Genomic DNA, 15,933 nt, shown 5'->3' on the forward strand with positions numbered 1-15,933 from the left:
GCCCTTGTTGGGCCTCATAAGTGAGGAGTAGCTTGGGTCTCTAGGCCCAGCAGGCACAGGACCCACGTCTGGGCATACTCGTCCCACTCGGGGTGACAAAGCAAAAACAAAGAGGAGATGGCTGGAAGGATTAGAATGAATCTTAACCACTGGCATTGCTCTGGGCAACCCTCCAGACCATCATTCTTCGCCTGCCAAGCCATTACAGAAGGGGAAAACCATATGCAAATCAGGCTTGGTCCCACCCCAAAGGGGCAGTCCAGCCCAAACTGCTAGGTCACATCTCTTCTGCACAAGACCGTAAGCATCCCCAAACATGTTTCGGCCTTGTTGGGCCTCATCAGTGAGGAGTAGCTTGGGTCTCTAGTCCCAGCAGGCGTGGGACCCACGTCTGGGCATAACCATTCCACTTGGGGTGACAAAGCAAAAATAAAGAGCTGATCGAGCATTATGGAAGCTTATGAACATTGTATATATTATATGTTTACGTTTATCATGAGTACCATGTTACAAAATAACTTCTATCAACAACTGTCTTGTTAGCATCACATCATTCACAGGGCTAAGGTTTCACATCCGGGCCAAGCCAGAGGGGGGAAGATAGGTGGGGCTGCTGTGTGTGCAGTGGTACCTGAGAGGGGTGAGAGGAGGAACAGCCCCGTAGCATGTTGGGCTGTATGTTCTCTGCATTGTGAGGGACACACAAAAAAAGCTTGCATTCATAAATGAGGTAGAAACAGGTTAGTGTGTGCATTGGTACAGGGAAGAGTTTGCAACCTTCTGCTTATAATATGACTTGCGTAATTCAATGCTCAGAGGGTAAACTAATGCTTCAAAGGACACTCTATTATACAGTCAGCACTCATTACATTAAAGACCATACATATTGCAACACTTAATTGTCTATTTGTAAACTTGTACATTTTTAGGAAATCATAGAGTATATATGGATACCATACATTGCTTTATGTATTGTGCAGCAACAGGAATCCTTGATTGAAGGCTCAAACATACATTTCATAACTTTGTATATGATCTGGGATAGGTGAGGTCCATCATATTTCAATATGTACACTCAATCTCATGGGCTTGAAGCAAATTTATCGTCTCTTCAGATGGCTTAGTTGCATGGGTGAAACAGGGTGGCAAACGGGCTTAGCATACATGTCTGGCACTTCAAACAGGGAACAGGGTTGGGGGTTATCCACAGCATATATCATAAATGTGGGGGTCTGCGAGAGGACAGGACAAGTTTTATGGAGGCAGCTTGTTTTTCTCAGACCCCAGCTCGTTCATCGGCAGGTCAGTGATGGACTGCGGAAGGTGAAAGATACAGTGTTTGTAATGTAACTTGTTCATGCCTAGTCTCCTGTGAGAACAGGCCTGCAACAGAGCCGCCAAGGGGTGGAGGGGGAGGGAAGCACTGGGCTCGCTGTGCGCGGTCAGGAGGGGAGAGCTGCAGCCCTGCAGACTGCTTGTGCTAGTGAGGCCTAAATCTATTATTTTCAAAACGGAGTCTACGTGTGTCACAAAATGGAGTCTGTATCATACTACAGGAGGAGCCGTGCAGCCCCATGTGTCGACCAGCAGCCATCTTGCATCCCGGGCCCAGGCACACAGGTGGCTGCCGGGCGAGTCATAGGATGCACATTGGTGAGGAATGGAGGGAAGGGGGGCCCTAAAGACCTTTCCTCCCATACAAGGGTGGAGGTCAGTGGCTGGTTGGGTAATGTCTGGACTTGAGGATGCTGCATGGGGGTTGAGGCAGAGGTCAGTGGGGTGTGCACGGGTGGTGTCAGGACTTGAGGGGGCTGCAATGACTTAGGTGTATAGGTGCACAGTTTTTGGGTGACAGTCGCTGTTTCATCAGGGTGCTGCTTTCAGTTACGAATGACAGTCTACAGTTTCACTGGGGTGCATGCTTGCCTTGGGGGGACAGTTGCAGTTTTGCCCGGGTGCCGCTTGAACTTAGGGGTGATGGTATGCAGTTTAGGTGCCTCTTGGTGTTAGGGGTGACAGTACGTAGTTTAGGTGCTGCTTGGAGTTGGGGTGCCGCTTGGAATTAGGAGTGATGATGCACTGTTTCGCTGGGGTGCTGCCTTGAGTTACCAGTGACAACGGGCCTCATTACGAGTTTGGAGGTAGCCATGGCGCTATTAGCGCCATGGCTGCCTCCAAAACCGGGTCCGGGTTCGGTCTGGTCGAATGGGGACTTACCGGGACATTCCGACCTAGGTGGACCCGGTAAGTCCCCATTCCAAATGCCATTCCCCATTCCCATTTGAGCCCCCATAGGGCTCAACGGGAAAGCGCTAATAACGGGTCCGCTAATTGCGGGCCATTTATTAGCTCCAAGGTCCCTTAACGGGTCCCGTAAAGAACGTGTGGTCAGACCACACGTCCTTTGCGGTTCCCGCTAAGGGACCTCGGAATTGGGCAGTAAGGGATTACCGGCACCAGTCTCCTTAACAGTGCTGGTGTCCCTTACTGCCCAACTCGGAATGAGGCCCAATAAGTAGTTTCACACTGGTGCTGCATTGAGTTATGAGGGACCGTATGCAGTATCGCCACAGTGCTGCCTTGAGTTATGGGGGCAGTACGGAGTATCAGCAGGGCTCTGCCTTGAGGTACAGGGGAGAGCATGCAGGTTTGCCAGGGTGCTGTATAGTGGTGCAAAGGCTGGTGCAAAGGCTGTTTGTTGGTGCTAGTTTTTGTTTGTGTGTCATCGTGTTGTGGGTGTTCCAGTTGCAACTCGTTCTATAAGCAGCCTATTACTTTACACTTTTGAAGCCATGAATCTGTGGACTGCGCAAAACCCTGCGCACGAGCAATATAGGTGCAATGTTGTTTATAGTGCTAAGTACTTGGCAGGGATTTAGCACTATTGCTATGAATTAGGCACTATATTTCTTCTGGTTCTAAATACCAGCTACAAAATAGCAAAGTAATAGACATTGAATGTAATCAAAATAGGACCACAATAACTACATATTGATTTGACATCAATAAAGGTGAAAATCCCTGAAAGATCAGCACTCCTACGTTCTAAATTTTAATACAAAGCAGCTTTACTAAAAGTCCTAGAAGATAAAACAATTCATATTTAAATTGTAAATGCTTTGATGAGTTGTCCCTGTTTTCAGTGTTGCATTGCTCAGCAGAATGTAGATATTCAAAAGCGTGGGTGGCTTACATTGCACAAGAATAAGAAACAAATTAAGTCCTTGAAGCAAAGGTTCAGGACAAGCAAATTGTCCAACTAACTGTAAATTAAGAAGAATGCGACTTTTTATATTTAAATACTTCTTATTGCATGCTTTAAAATTCAGTCTTTGCAGCAAACGTGTTATTTTTTATGGTTGGCAAGAGTACACCAAGCAGACTCCCAAAGCAATATCGAAAATGATTTTAAAGGGAAGAAATGTGGAATATGTTTGCCATTATTGTTGGGGTGTTCCCTAACATGGAAAGAGTGGCTATTACAATATCAAAAAGTAATATTTCTAGTTACCATTTCACATACGTTATCAAACAATACAAGAGCAATTACTCAAAATTCAACCATGACATATTATAAAATATGCAGACAACTAAATTTGTATCGAAATTATACTTTTGTGAACTAACAAGATGAAATTACATCATTCCAATACTGTATTGCATCCTCTGAATGGAACTGGAGGCAGCTACACACATGATACAACATTATGATTAAACATTCACAATCCATATTGGGGGATATTTTGAAAACCCCAAGACCTTAAAACCAAATTAGAAAAAAAGGTGTAAGCCATTTATGCTTCACTTTTGAACCTGTAGGCCCTTTAAGCGATGTAGCGCTATATGGGATGGATGGGGATGCAGATTTTACTCTTACGCCAAAAATAAGTCTGATTCGATGGCAAAAACATAACTGTTTTAATGGCAGTTATCTAAAACAGGGAGTACAACGGACATCAACCGACGTTCGCTCAAATCTCTCTCAAGAGTTCTCATAGCATTTCATAAAAAAACACATTTATATAGCAAAGATTAATCATCACTGACATCATACTACGTGGCAAAATAAGAAAACCTACTTGCGATTGTGATAGGCTTAAGGGGAACATCTAGGTATACTTACTTTGGGTGATAGGATTGTGATTGGGTCTCTAAGTTCAGGTGGACAGCTATGCCCACCCTGAATGCAAGTGATCTTCTGTGTCATAAAAAACACAACATTTCATTGAGTCTCAAACTATAGGGCTCTTTGCTATATGGCCCTCTATGATTGGTTGGCAGGCTTGTACCTTTCTGAAATATTCCACTTGCTAGCAGCATGCAAGCTGGTACCCGATGTGCTGGAGTTTTTGGCTTGGTCATACCTCCCTACCCAATCAAACCATCATCATCATTACTCCTGTTGTCTGCCATTTGAATTGTCGTTGAGGTTGGCCTTGTAAAGTTTCACTGTGCCTGAGAATAGAAGGGAGTGTGAGTATGGTCTTATCTTCCAGTCTCGGTGTAGCATGCCCAAAGTCTATTTTAATCTAGACCATGTGACAGGAGACCGTGTTTGAGCTCTTTCTTTTGTATTTATCACTATTAAATGAATAAAACCTGGTGCCTCTAGTGTTTTTCCATTACACCTAAACAGGAGCTTGCCTCACTTCTCACGTTCATTGTATCTTCTCGAATAAATAACCAGTTCTTTCCTGCCCCAACCCTTGACACCGGGCCAGACAATCTTTCCTCATCGTCAACTGTTTTCTTCAACTGTGCCACACTGTTCATGGGGTCCTAGCTTGCTTAAAACACAACATGGAACATCCAGATTCTGTACATATATATATATATATATATATATATATTACAAGACCACGGTAGTGGCCATGTAGTTATGGTTAAGTTGCTGTTTCCATAGGAAGAGCACTTTTTGGGTGGCTTATAACTTCGCTCTCCCTTGACGGATCCTCACCAATCTTTGCAAAAAAAGTGTTTGGGTAACTCTGAATTTCCTTGCAAAGTTTGGTGAGGATTCGTCCAGGGGGGGCAAAGTTATAGGGGGGGTCCCAAAACTTTTTTTTTTCCCATAGACTGAATGGGAAAAAATGTTTGCTCGCGCCTACAGCCCAAACCGCTGGACGGATTTCCACCAAATTTGGACCAGGAGCAGCGGCTTGGTCCCGAAAGCGTGCTTTTGCAAATTTGGTGAAAATCCATCCAGTAGTTTTTTTTAAAATGACCGAAAAGTAGGTAAAAAAAAATTAGTGATATCTGTGTTCGGTTCGCGGACACACTTCCCTGTTCGCTCCGCGGACAGTGTCCTGATTGGCCAATCGTCTTGCGTGATGTTCGCGGACATGCAACGTGTTCGCTGATTGGAGGGCATGGAGCGTGAAGCACGTCAGATTTTTCGGTAGCACCCGCCATCTTGGATTCGCGGACGTCCGCGGACAGCGCGGTGAAACTTTGTTCAAAATGTGTATTTTGTAGAGTGTGTTGGTGTGTAGGAGTGTTTGGGGAGGGTGGGAGTGTATGAGATAGGATGAAAGTTGTGTTTTTTTGTGTTCGATTTGTTTGCGGACATCACAGGTGTTCTGAAATGTTCTAAATAAACTGACTGGGAGGTGTTCTAAGGAAACAATATGTGTACGTTTTGTTCGCAAGCAAAGTGAAACTGTTCTAAGAACACTCGTGGTGTCCGGGGAGTGTTCGTAGGGGGTGTCCTGTGGACGCTGTCCGTATTGTTCTCTGTCAAGTTGAATGTGTTCTAAGAACACCCGCGGTGTCCTGAAATGTTCACAAATAAACAAAATGAGGGTGTTCTGAAGACGTTTTTGAGAACACTCCCGGTGTCCTGAAATGTTCGAAGGGGGTGTCCTGAGGACGCTGTCCGTATTGTTCTCTGTCAAGTTGAATGTGTTCTAAGAACACCCGCAGTGTCCTGAATTGTTCGCAAATAAACAAAATGGGGGTGTTCTGAAGACGCTTCTAAGAACACTCGCGGTGTCCGGGGAGTGTTCGTAGGGGGTGTCCTGAGGACGCTGTCCGTATGGTTCTCTGTCAAGTTGAATGTGTCCTAAGAACACTCGTGGTGTCCTGAAATGTTCGCAAATAAACAAAATGGTGGTGTTCTGAAGACGCTTCTAAGAACACTCCCGGTGTCCTGGAATGTTCGTAGGGGGTGTCCTGAGGACGCTGTCCGTATTGTTCTCTGTCAAGTTGAATGTGTTCTAAGAACACCTGCGGTGTCCTGAAATGTTTGCAAATAAACAAAATGGGGGTGTTCTGAAGACGCTTCTAAGAACACTCGCGGTGTCCGGGGAGTGTTCGTAGGGGGTGTCCTGAGGACGCTGTCTGTATTGTTCTCTGTCAAGTTGAATGTGTCCTAAGAACACTCGCGGTGTCCTGAAATGTTCGCAAATAAACAAGATGGTGGTGTTCTGAAGACGCTTCTAAGAACACTCGCGGTGTCCGGGGAGTGTTCGTAGGGGGTGTCCTGAGGACGCTGTCCGTATTGTTCTCTGTCAAGTTGAATGTGTCCTAAGAACACTCGCGGTGTCCTGAAATGTTCGGAAATAAACAAGATGGTGGTGTTCTGAAGAAGCAAGAAGCTTCTAAGAACACTCCCGGTGTCCTGGAATGTTTGTAGGGGGTGTCCTGAGGACGCTGTCCGTATTGTTCTCTGTCAAGTTGAATGTGTCCTAAGAACACTCGCGGTGTCCTGAAATGTTCGCAAATAAACAAGACGGTGGTGTTCTGAAGACGCTTCTAAGAACACTCGCGGTGTCCGGGGAGTGTTCGTAGGGGGTGTCCTGAGGACGCTGTACGTATTGTTCTCTGTCAAGTTGAATGTGTTCTAAGAACACCCGTGGTGTCCTGAAATGTTCGCAAATAAACAAAATGGGGGTGTTCTGAAGACGTTTTTGAGAACACTCCAGGTGTCCTGGAATGTTCATAGGGGGTGTCCTTAGGACGCTGTCCGTATTGTTCGTTGTTAAGCTGAAAGTGTTCTAAGAACTATCGCGTTGTTCTGAAATGTTCGTAGGGGGTGTCCTGAAAACGGTGTCCGTATTGTTCGCTGGCAAGTTCAAAGTGTTCTAAGAACACTCACATTGTTCGCGGACATTAAAAGTTTCCCATAGATCATAGTTGAAATGTTTGACTCTATGGATGTGATATGCTGCGGTGGTTGTTGCCAGGGCATAGAGTCTTGGGTGCATGGCCATTTGGCCATGCACCCAAGACTCTATGCCCTGGCAACAACCACCGCAGCATATCACATTCATATTTGCTTATAACTTTGGGTGAAAAACAAATGTATAAGGAACAAAGGTATTAGATACTATGGATGTGATATGCTGCTATGGTTGTCCTTATTATTGTATACTTACTGTTTGGTCTAGTAATGGGAGTCCATGTTTTTCTTCTTCATTTCTGTGATAAAAGAAAATAGCATGTTACTATTAGTATTTTGTAATGACTTATTACATTGTATAAGCAATATACTTTTATTTTTTTTCGACCCTCATATTTAGTAGAGTACAAATCAGAGTACTTTGCAATTTGCTCAGTTTCTGTATTTGTTGCTAAAATCATTGGGTCTGTGGGAGAAAAAAAAATCCATGTTGGATTAAAAAAAAACCCTTTTTCTGTTATGCTACAGTTTTTTTGTTTGTTTGTTTTCAGTGTTCACTTGTTGTTTCTGGCTAATACTTTATACTTTGCTTTGTTGTATTTTTTTGGAGCAGTAACAGATTCTTCATTTGTTTTGATATTATAAAATTTTGGAGCAGTTAGATACCAATTGGCGTATTCTAACTGTCTATTTTTTTAATATATTTTAGTGGTTTTCATTTATCTATTTGGATATTGTTAAATTTTGGGACAGTTAGATACCAATTGGCGTATTGTAACTGTGTATTTTTGGTCTAATTTAGTGGTATTCATTTATCTAATTAGTTGTTGTAGAATCTTTGAGCAGTTAGATAGCTTTTGGAGCATTCTAACAGTTTATATTTTTTTAACACAAATTTATTTAAAGGTTTAAATACAGTTTATTTATCAAATTTTGGTTTTAAGAACATCAAATAAGCGTTTGTAAGATTTGCTGGTAATCTCTGCTTTAGAGTAATGGTACTATCATTACATTCAAACCATCCATATTTCTTTTTTATATATGCAGTGTTGTGCCCTGAATTGGTTGTGGCTCCTGCGTGGTAGATTATACCTATTGTTGTGAAGGTTTTCTTACCAAGTGATATTTGACCATGTGTGAATCCAGTCAGCTTGCAGTTGTTTTTGGTACCTTCTGCATTGTAACGTAGAAGCATTAGCATTACGTATTTACTATGTGTTTGTATTACTAACGTGGAGCGATTATCTGAATTGCAGGTAGAGCATAATCTACCATGGTTTGCATTTTGTACAAGTTGCTGAAATGGAATGGATTCACAATTTGGTATTGATATATATATGAAGCATTCATTGGGGATTTCTTCTTGTGTCACATTGTTGCAGAGAGTGCATGTATGTTTCCACATGTATGAAATCTGAAGGATTTCATTTATAGGTATGTTTTTGTTTTCCAGTACTTGTAGTAAGTACATTAGAAATTCTTGTGGATCTTCCTGTGAGTTTATAGTGAATTTCACCATTCCAGCATAGTAGTCCAATTGTCGTCTTATTCCAAAAACACTATATGTGTTGTCAGGATTGTTTGCTGCATTTCTGTGAAGTACTAACATTTGCAAAAACAATGGGTCTGTACTGTGTAAGTAAATGTTGTCAACAATTGGTGGTAATTGAAATAGAATATTCATTGCTACATTTGCATAGCAACTTACACCAACTATATTTGAGAATTTAAATGGTCCAGGTAGTTCTGTATCTAACTGCTTTTTTTGGAGTGTGTCTTCCTTCTTTAAAGAAGTACCTGGTTTACTTTCTCTAATTGATTCTTTTTTGTTTGTGGTACTTGATGAAGTATTAGTTTCTTTTACTCTCTTTGGAGGATTTGCAGTGACGTCCTGTTGCATTTCTGTTTGATTTAGTTTTCTTTTACAACGTTTTAGTTTTTGTGGAACAGAATATGTGTTTAGATGGGGAGTGTATAGTGAGCGAAGTCTATTATATTCTAAAATGCAAGGAATATCAGCGTTTACTTTACTTGCATCAAAGTTGATTAGAAATAGACCGTCAAGTGTACGTAAGCGTGATAGTGCTACGTAGCACATGCCTTCTTTAAAGACTGTGTTACCAATATCTATCATTGCTTTGTCTAGGGTAAGACCTTGTGATTTATGAATCGTGACTGCGTATGCAAGAGTTAGAGAAAATTGTTCTCTGCGTACATACATATCTTTGAAGAGAAGGAATCTAGCTGTTGAGCGTCCTATCCGTTTTACTTCTGAAAGTTTGTCAAAGAGTATATTGACAAACTGAATTTTGTTGTCACGTGGGTATGTTTGAAAGCAAACAACTGTACCCAGTGCTCCATTAACTAGTCCTTGGTCCACGTCAAGGTTACGTTTAAGCATTACTCTGCAATTTAAGGATAATTTTAACATCTTTTCTAAGCCTGCTGTGTTTGAGATTGATTTTTCTAAATTATTTAGTCTTGTTGTGGCTTGGTCACACATGGGTAGTGTCATACCATGTACATCTAGTTTGTCTGTGGCGCTAATTTCCATTATTGGTTGCATTTCTTTACTTAACATTATTTCATTGAATTTGAGACAGCTTGCAAAAGTTGGCATTAAGGCCATACAATTGACATTTTTGTGGGCTAATTGTTCCATAACATCTGTAGCACATGCATTATCGCCATAAAGTGCATTAATGTGCCGGGTATTCAATGTTGCTTCTGCTTCTTTAGAAAGTATACCAACTCTCAAACTTTTTAAAATGTTGGCATAAGTTAGATCTGCAGATTGGCGCATGTTTTCTGTTAATTCTCTGTATTGGAAATGTTGCCAAAGGTTGACATTTCCAATGCTGCCAACAGTTTTACGGCAGAGTTTGTGTCCTAAGGTTTTAAAAATAGGTTCACCTTTTACTGGTGTTAATTGAAGATCTCCGAAAACAATAATGTGTTTTCCTCCAAAGTGCTCTTCGTAGTTTGTTTTGAGTACTTCTTGTAATCTGAGGTGAATCAAAGCTAACATCAGGTTGGAGACCATGCTCACTTCATCTATTAGTAGCATTTTCATTTGTTTCAATACTCTGCGTAATTCCATTGCAGCTTCTGCAGAAAGTTTGTAATAGTTCAATTTGTGCTGGTGTTCTACTGGTAATAGTAGTAATCAGTGTAATGTAACACCATCTATGTTGTAGGCAGCTAAACCTGTTTGTCAATTGTTGAAGGAACTTACTAATGATTTTGATTAGGAATGTTTTGCCAGAACCAGCTTCACCACTGACGTACAGTAGTATAGGTTTATAATTATCTCAGGAACATTCTTTATTTTCATGTTTTACACCATGTACAATTTGTTTTGTTACTGCTTGAAAAATGCTACTTTGCTCATTGTTTAGTTTTGATTGTAGTATAGTTAAGTCTTCCTTATCTTCATACTGACACATGGTGTTTTCTACTTCTATCATAGCTAACTCTGCCTCATTTGTTATTAGTGGTTCTCCCAGTGGTTCTTGGCTTCCTGTTACAGAAGGTTGACTACTGTCAGGTGTATCCTTATCTAGTTGGGCTTGGTGTTCTTCTTCATGTTGCTGTTCATTGTGCAACATTGTTTTGTACTGTGTAAAGTTTACATCAGTTATAGTGCTTTCATTTGCTTTGAAAGCATCCTCATATGAGTCATAGTTATCTAGTAATTGTTCTTCTTTTCTCCATGGTTTGAAGAGTTGTAGCAGGGACATGTAATATACTTCTTTATGTTGAGGAGTCTTCAATGACAATTTGATATGATTAATTAAATGTGGTTTAGTGAGTTTAACTAAGCTGCCTTCACAGTCTGTCACTCTATATTTACCTTTTTTTTCATCAGGTTTCATATTATTTTTGTATGTGTAGTTTTGGGCTATTTGGTATAGACACATGTTTTCCAAAGTATTACTTCTGTTTGGGTAGTATGTGTCTAATAAATTGTTTTTTAAAATGTCTTGCCTGTTTGGATCATGTTTGGCTATTGTTTCTATATCTTCATATGATTTTAGAACTCTTTTTCTAGATTTAGCTGGACCAAGACTTAGCCATACTATATTTTCAGATTTACCATACAATGAAGTACCAGTTAAACGATCAGCTGCTTCATAAGATCCACATTCTCTATGGGTGAGCATTTTTATGCCCAAGCTGTATAATTTCTGAGATACTGTTTTATCTGATGACAGGTCATTCCAGAGGTCTTGGAGCTCTGTCTTTTCTGCTTTAGTTAAGTATGCTGTGACATATCGTGCAATTGCAGTAGAATTGTCTGCAATGTACTGCACATCTATGTTTGCATTCCATAAGTGGGCAATGATTGCATTATAGTCATTGATATATTTTTCTTCTTCTTTTCTTTTTATATAATATGTATTTTTAGGTGACTTACCTTTAACACTATGTCTAACTTCCCCAGAAGCTCACTGTCTCTCGAGCCCTGGTTCTCTCAAGGCTGGACTACTGTAACAGCCTCTATCTTAATCTGCCTGCCTCCACTCTCCGCCCTCTGCAACTTATCCAGAACAGATCTGCGAGACTTGTCCTTGGCCTCAAGCCCAGGGACCGTATCTCTCCAGGACTGAAATCTCTTCACTGGCTCCCAGTGGCCGCGAGGATCAAGTTCAAAACCCTCTGCATTGTCCACAAGGCCTTCTGGGGCCTGGGACCAAAATACCTCCAACTCTCTCTTCCTAAATATCTTCCTTCACGAGCCCTTCGCTCATCCGTCTCCAACTCCCTCATGGTCAGCCGTTTCTCGAAGCAACGAGCTGGGGGTAGATCTCTCTCCGCAGCAGGGGCCTCCCTCTGGAACAGCCTTCCTGCCTCCCTGAAACTTGAGGAGAACCATCTCCGGTTCCGGAAGCACCTCAAAACCTTCCTCTTCGCTTCTGCCTTCTCTCTCCCTCTCCCCTGCTAATCCTGCTTAACTCCCCACTGAACTCAGCTCAAACCTGCATCTGGGCCACTCTCAGCAACCTCGGTCCAGGGCCCAGCCACTCTCCACCTGCACTGCCTCCCCGGCTCCCCCTGCACTGTGGGACTGTCACTGTATCCCTACAGCCCCTTTCCCAGCACTTGCTCTGCACTTACCTCGCACTTGCCACCAGCTGGCCCTTTCTATTTATTATTTATTATTATTTTATTTTATTTTATTTTTTTTTTACGCTACTTACCTTGTACTGCACTTCCCCCCCCACCTCCTCCCCCCTGCACTTCCTCCTTTTCCCCTTACCTCTGCACTTGCGCGATCTGAATGACACCTGGCCTAGTAGGATCGTTTGTCTGTTTTCCCCTTGTTTCCCTCCCTCCCTGCCTCGTCGCGCCTTGAAACACTTGTGTATAGGCGCGTTACAAATACCATATCATATCATATCATATCATAACTGAAGACATGAGGTTGTTTACTTGACCTGTATTTGTAACTGGTCTAGGGAAACCAAATCGGCATTTGGTATAGTATTGCCTTTGTTTTTGTATTTGCGACAACAATATTTTCCACATTTGTGTCTTTGAAATTGTAAAATTTGTGCATGAAGATCACTATTTGTGGCTTCTGATGGAATTTCACAAGTGACATATTTTTCAATAAAGTAAAACAGTGGCATCACTGTCTTGACCAAATTTAGGAGCATCTTTAATCCATAAAAGCATGTGGATATGTGGTGCTCCTCTGGCTTGATATTCTTTTCTCCAAAAGAAGTGTTGCACTTCTCCAAGGGGAGGAACAGTTTTATTACAAATAAAATGTAGCATAGCAATGAAGCGATGGTGAAAATATCTTGAAACATGAACAGGATCCAAAGAATAAAGTTCTCCAGGTGTTAGAATATCTGTTACGAACCGTTCCCAACAGTGGTCTTTTCTGCGCCTGTGGCGCTTCATGCCATCTATTCACGCCGTCACTCCCAAGATGGCGTCGTGGAATCGAATGGACGGTCTAGAACCCATTCCATCCATTGAGGAAACTCCGCCCGGTGATTTGATCACGTTACTTAAACCGCCGGAATGGAATACTCAGCGCGTTGCTACTGTTGTTAGTGGTCACGCTCCGTAAGTCTTTGCTTAGGAGAAATACTGGAATTTCGTTTCCAAATTGGTTCCAACCTTCCACCTCCTCCCTTTATTGAAACCTGCTTGTCTATCCTCTTTTCTCTTTCCCAGGCTGACCGCGACCAATCACTGTCACTTCATAGCGTTCAAGAGCTCGTTACCGGTGAAGTCGCCTTCAGACCTGCTCAAAGTCCGCAGGTTACCTCCCCTCTCCCTTCGATTGACATTTCATCACACAGGAAGCCCCGTTCTATACTTACCTCTCATTGTTTCCCCCTCGTGTCTATTCATTAGGAATCTCCGAACTACATCTCCCATCATTTATCCCGGGAATCTCCATTCACATCCCCCTTCGTACTCAGACTGGGTAGGTGGAGCCAAATCCCTTACATAATTCTACAACCTGTCTTCTCTTAAAACATCACTGACCTTGTTTTCTTCCTCTCCCAAAGTTCCCGCCGGTCCCGAACCTCTCAACAAACCCACCTCCGAGAATCAGCATAGCAATCGGCGAACTATCTGAGAACCTTCGGGAGAAACCCGCACGCTGAAACATTTCCACCTCGAGGCTGCAGCAGAAGTCTTGTCAAATCCCATTAACTCAACGCTCTCAAGCGGCACAGGGTTTTTTCCCCTTTACAAAGGGTTTCCCTGGCGCATCCTTCATTTGCCGAGTTAGAGGCGAAGGGGGGGTGTAACAGGTGAACTCCTGATAGCCTCATCTCACTATTGAAGACAAGGTAGGAAATCTCCAGTTGTTGTGTGGTGTTGGGGGGAGACTGGGTGAGCCATTACTTTCCCACAGTTACAACTAACTCTAAAGTTAACAGATAGCAACGCCCGTGGGTAGTAGCTGGGTAGCGTTTTGACTCTCTTGGTGTTCCCTACCTCACCGCAAATTAGTATGGAGCAGCAGGTCCAACAGTTGATGTCGGCTGTACAAGCCCTCTCAGGGGAGGTCCAACAGCTTAAACAGGAAAACCAAATATTGCGACAACAGGTGGGTCGCTCAGCCCATAGCTCAGAGGTTCCCCCGGGTCCACTTCCATTCGGAAAATTCGATGGAAATCCACATGCAGTTAAGGAATACCTAGAGGCTTGCACAGTTCAGTTTGCCTTTAGGGCAGCCTTTTTTCCTACGGATCGGGACAAGGTGGGCCATATGATCGCCCAAATGACCGCGCAGCATTAGCATGGGCTACCCCCCTTGTCACTAATAATAACCCGATTCTGGACTCCTACCCCGCCTTTTGCAACAGTGTCAAAAGCATGTTTGGCAGGCAAGAAATCACGATAGCCTCACAAGAGAGGCTGTTGGACCTTAAGCAGGGAAGTCAGGACCTCTTGACATACATTACTAGGTTTAAGCAGATGTCCGCCGACACCTCCTGGGCGGACGACGCTCTAGTTACCATATTTCAACGAGGGCTATCTGAAGACCTAAAGGACGAAGTTTCACGAGTCCCCCGTCCTCACAACTTAACGGAATTTATTGCATTAACAATGCAACTAGACTATCGCCTCCAGGAAAGACAGCGAGAATGACGCAAGGGTCGTTCACAAAAAGCCTTTTCTGAAGGGACAGTCCCTCTACCCAAGACTTCAGTAACAGAAGAACCGATGCAATTAGGTTCCACTAGAGGTCCTCTTTCTCCAGAAGAAAGGTCCAGAAGAAAATCGTTAAGTTTGTGCATGTATTGTGGGGCTAGTACACATACGGTAAAGGAGTGTCCCCTTACTCCCAAAATGAAATCGGGAAACGCCAGCGCCCGGCCATGAGGGGAACAACGGTCCAGGGCTCTTTGACAGTTACCGGTTCCCTATTGGCCATACACTCGGATTCCGACCCTGTCCCAGAAAGCGTCATGATTGTGCTAGAAGTGACCCTATCCTGGGACAACATACAGCTTCAAAGAGTGTCTGCTCTCATAGATAGTGGAGCTGCAGGGAACTTTATTGACGATGTCTGGGCGGCACAACATGGTATTCCGAGAAGAGCAAAACCCATAGCAATCCCAGTGGAGAGCGTGGATGGTAGCCCCTTAACCTCAGGACCCATTACTAATCATACTGGCCCTTTAAATTTGAGCGTTTCTAATCACCATGAATTACTGGTGTTAGACATTATCAAAACAGCCCATTACCCGTTAATCTTAGGGTTACCTTGGTTGAGAAAACACAATCCTTACATAAATTGGGCTGCCGGCACTTTGTTCCTAGGCTCGGAACACTGTGTTCAACACTGCTTAGGATCAAACAACCCGTCCCTAAACCAATACACAACCAACCAGGGGCTCCACCAGGTGAAGATTCTTCCCCCTGTCTACCAACAATATCAGGAAGTCTTTGCACAGACAGAGTACTCCTCTCTTCCACCACACCGCAGAGATGACTGCGCTATCGATCTAATCCCTGACAGTCCTCTCCCCTTTGGGAGAATGTATATACTATCTGCCAAGGAAAAGGAAGTACTGAAAGATTACTTACACACACATGTACAGAACGGGTTGATTACTGAGTCTAATTCCCTGGCAGCAGCTTCTTTGTTTTTTATCCCGAAAAAAGACTCTGCCGAACTTCGCCCATGTATAGATTATCGAGGGTTGAACAAAATTACAGTCCCAGACAGGTACCCTATGCCCTTAATACCTGACATATTGGAGGCGGTCAGGGGTGCACAGATATACACCAAGCTAGATCTCAGGGGAGCCTACCACTTGATACGCATAAAATCC

Source organism: Ambystoma mexicanum, chromosome 11 (genome assembly GCF_040938575.1).
Source record: "Ambystoma mexicanum isolate Mex_15411 chromosome 11, UKY_AmexF1_1, whole genome shotgun sequence".
In the NCBI taxonomy this organism is placed as follows: domain Eukaryota; kingdom Metazoa; phylum Chordata; class Amphibia; order Caudata; family Ambystomatidae; genus Ambystoma; species Ambystoma mexicanum.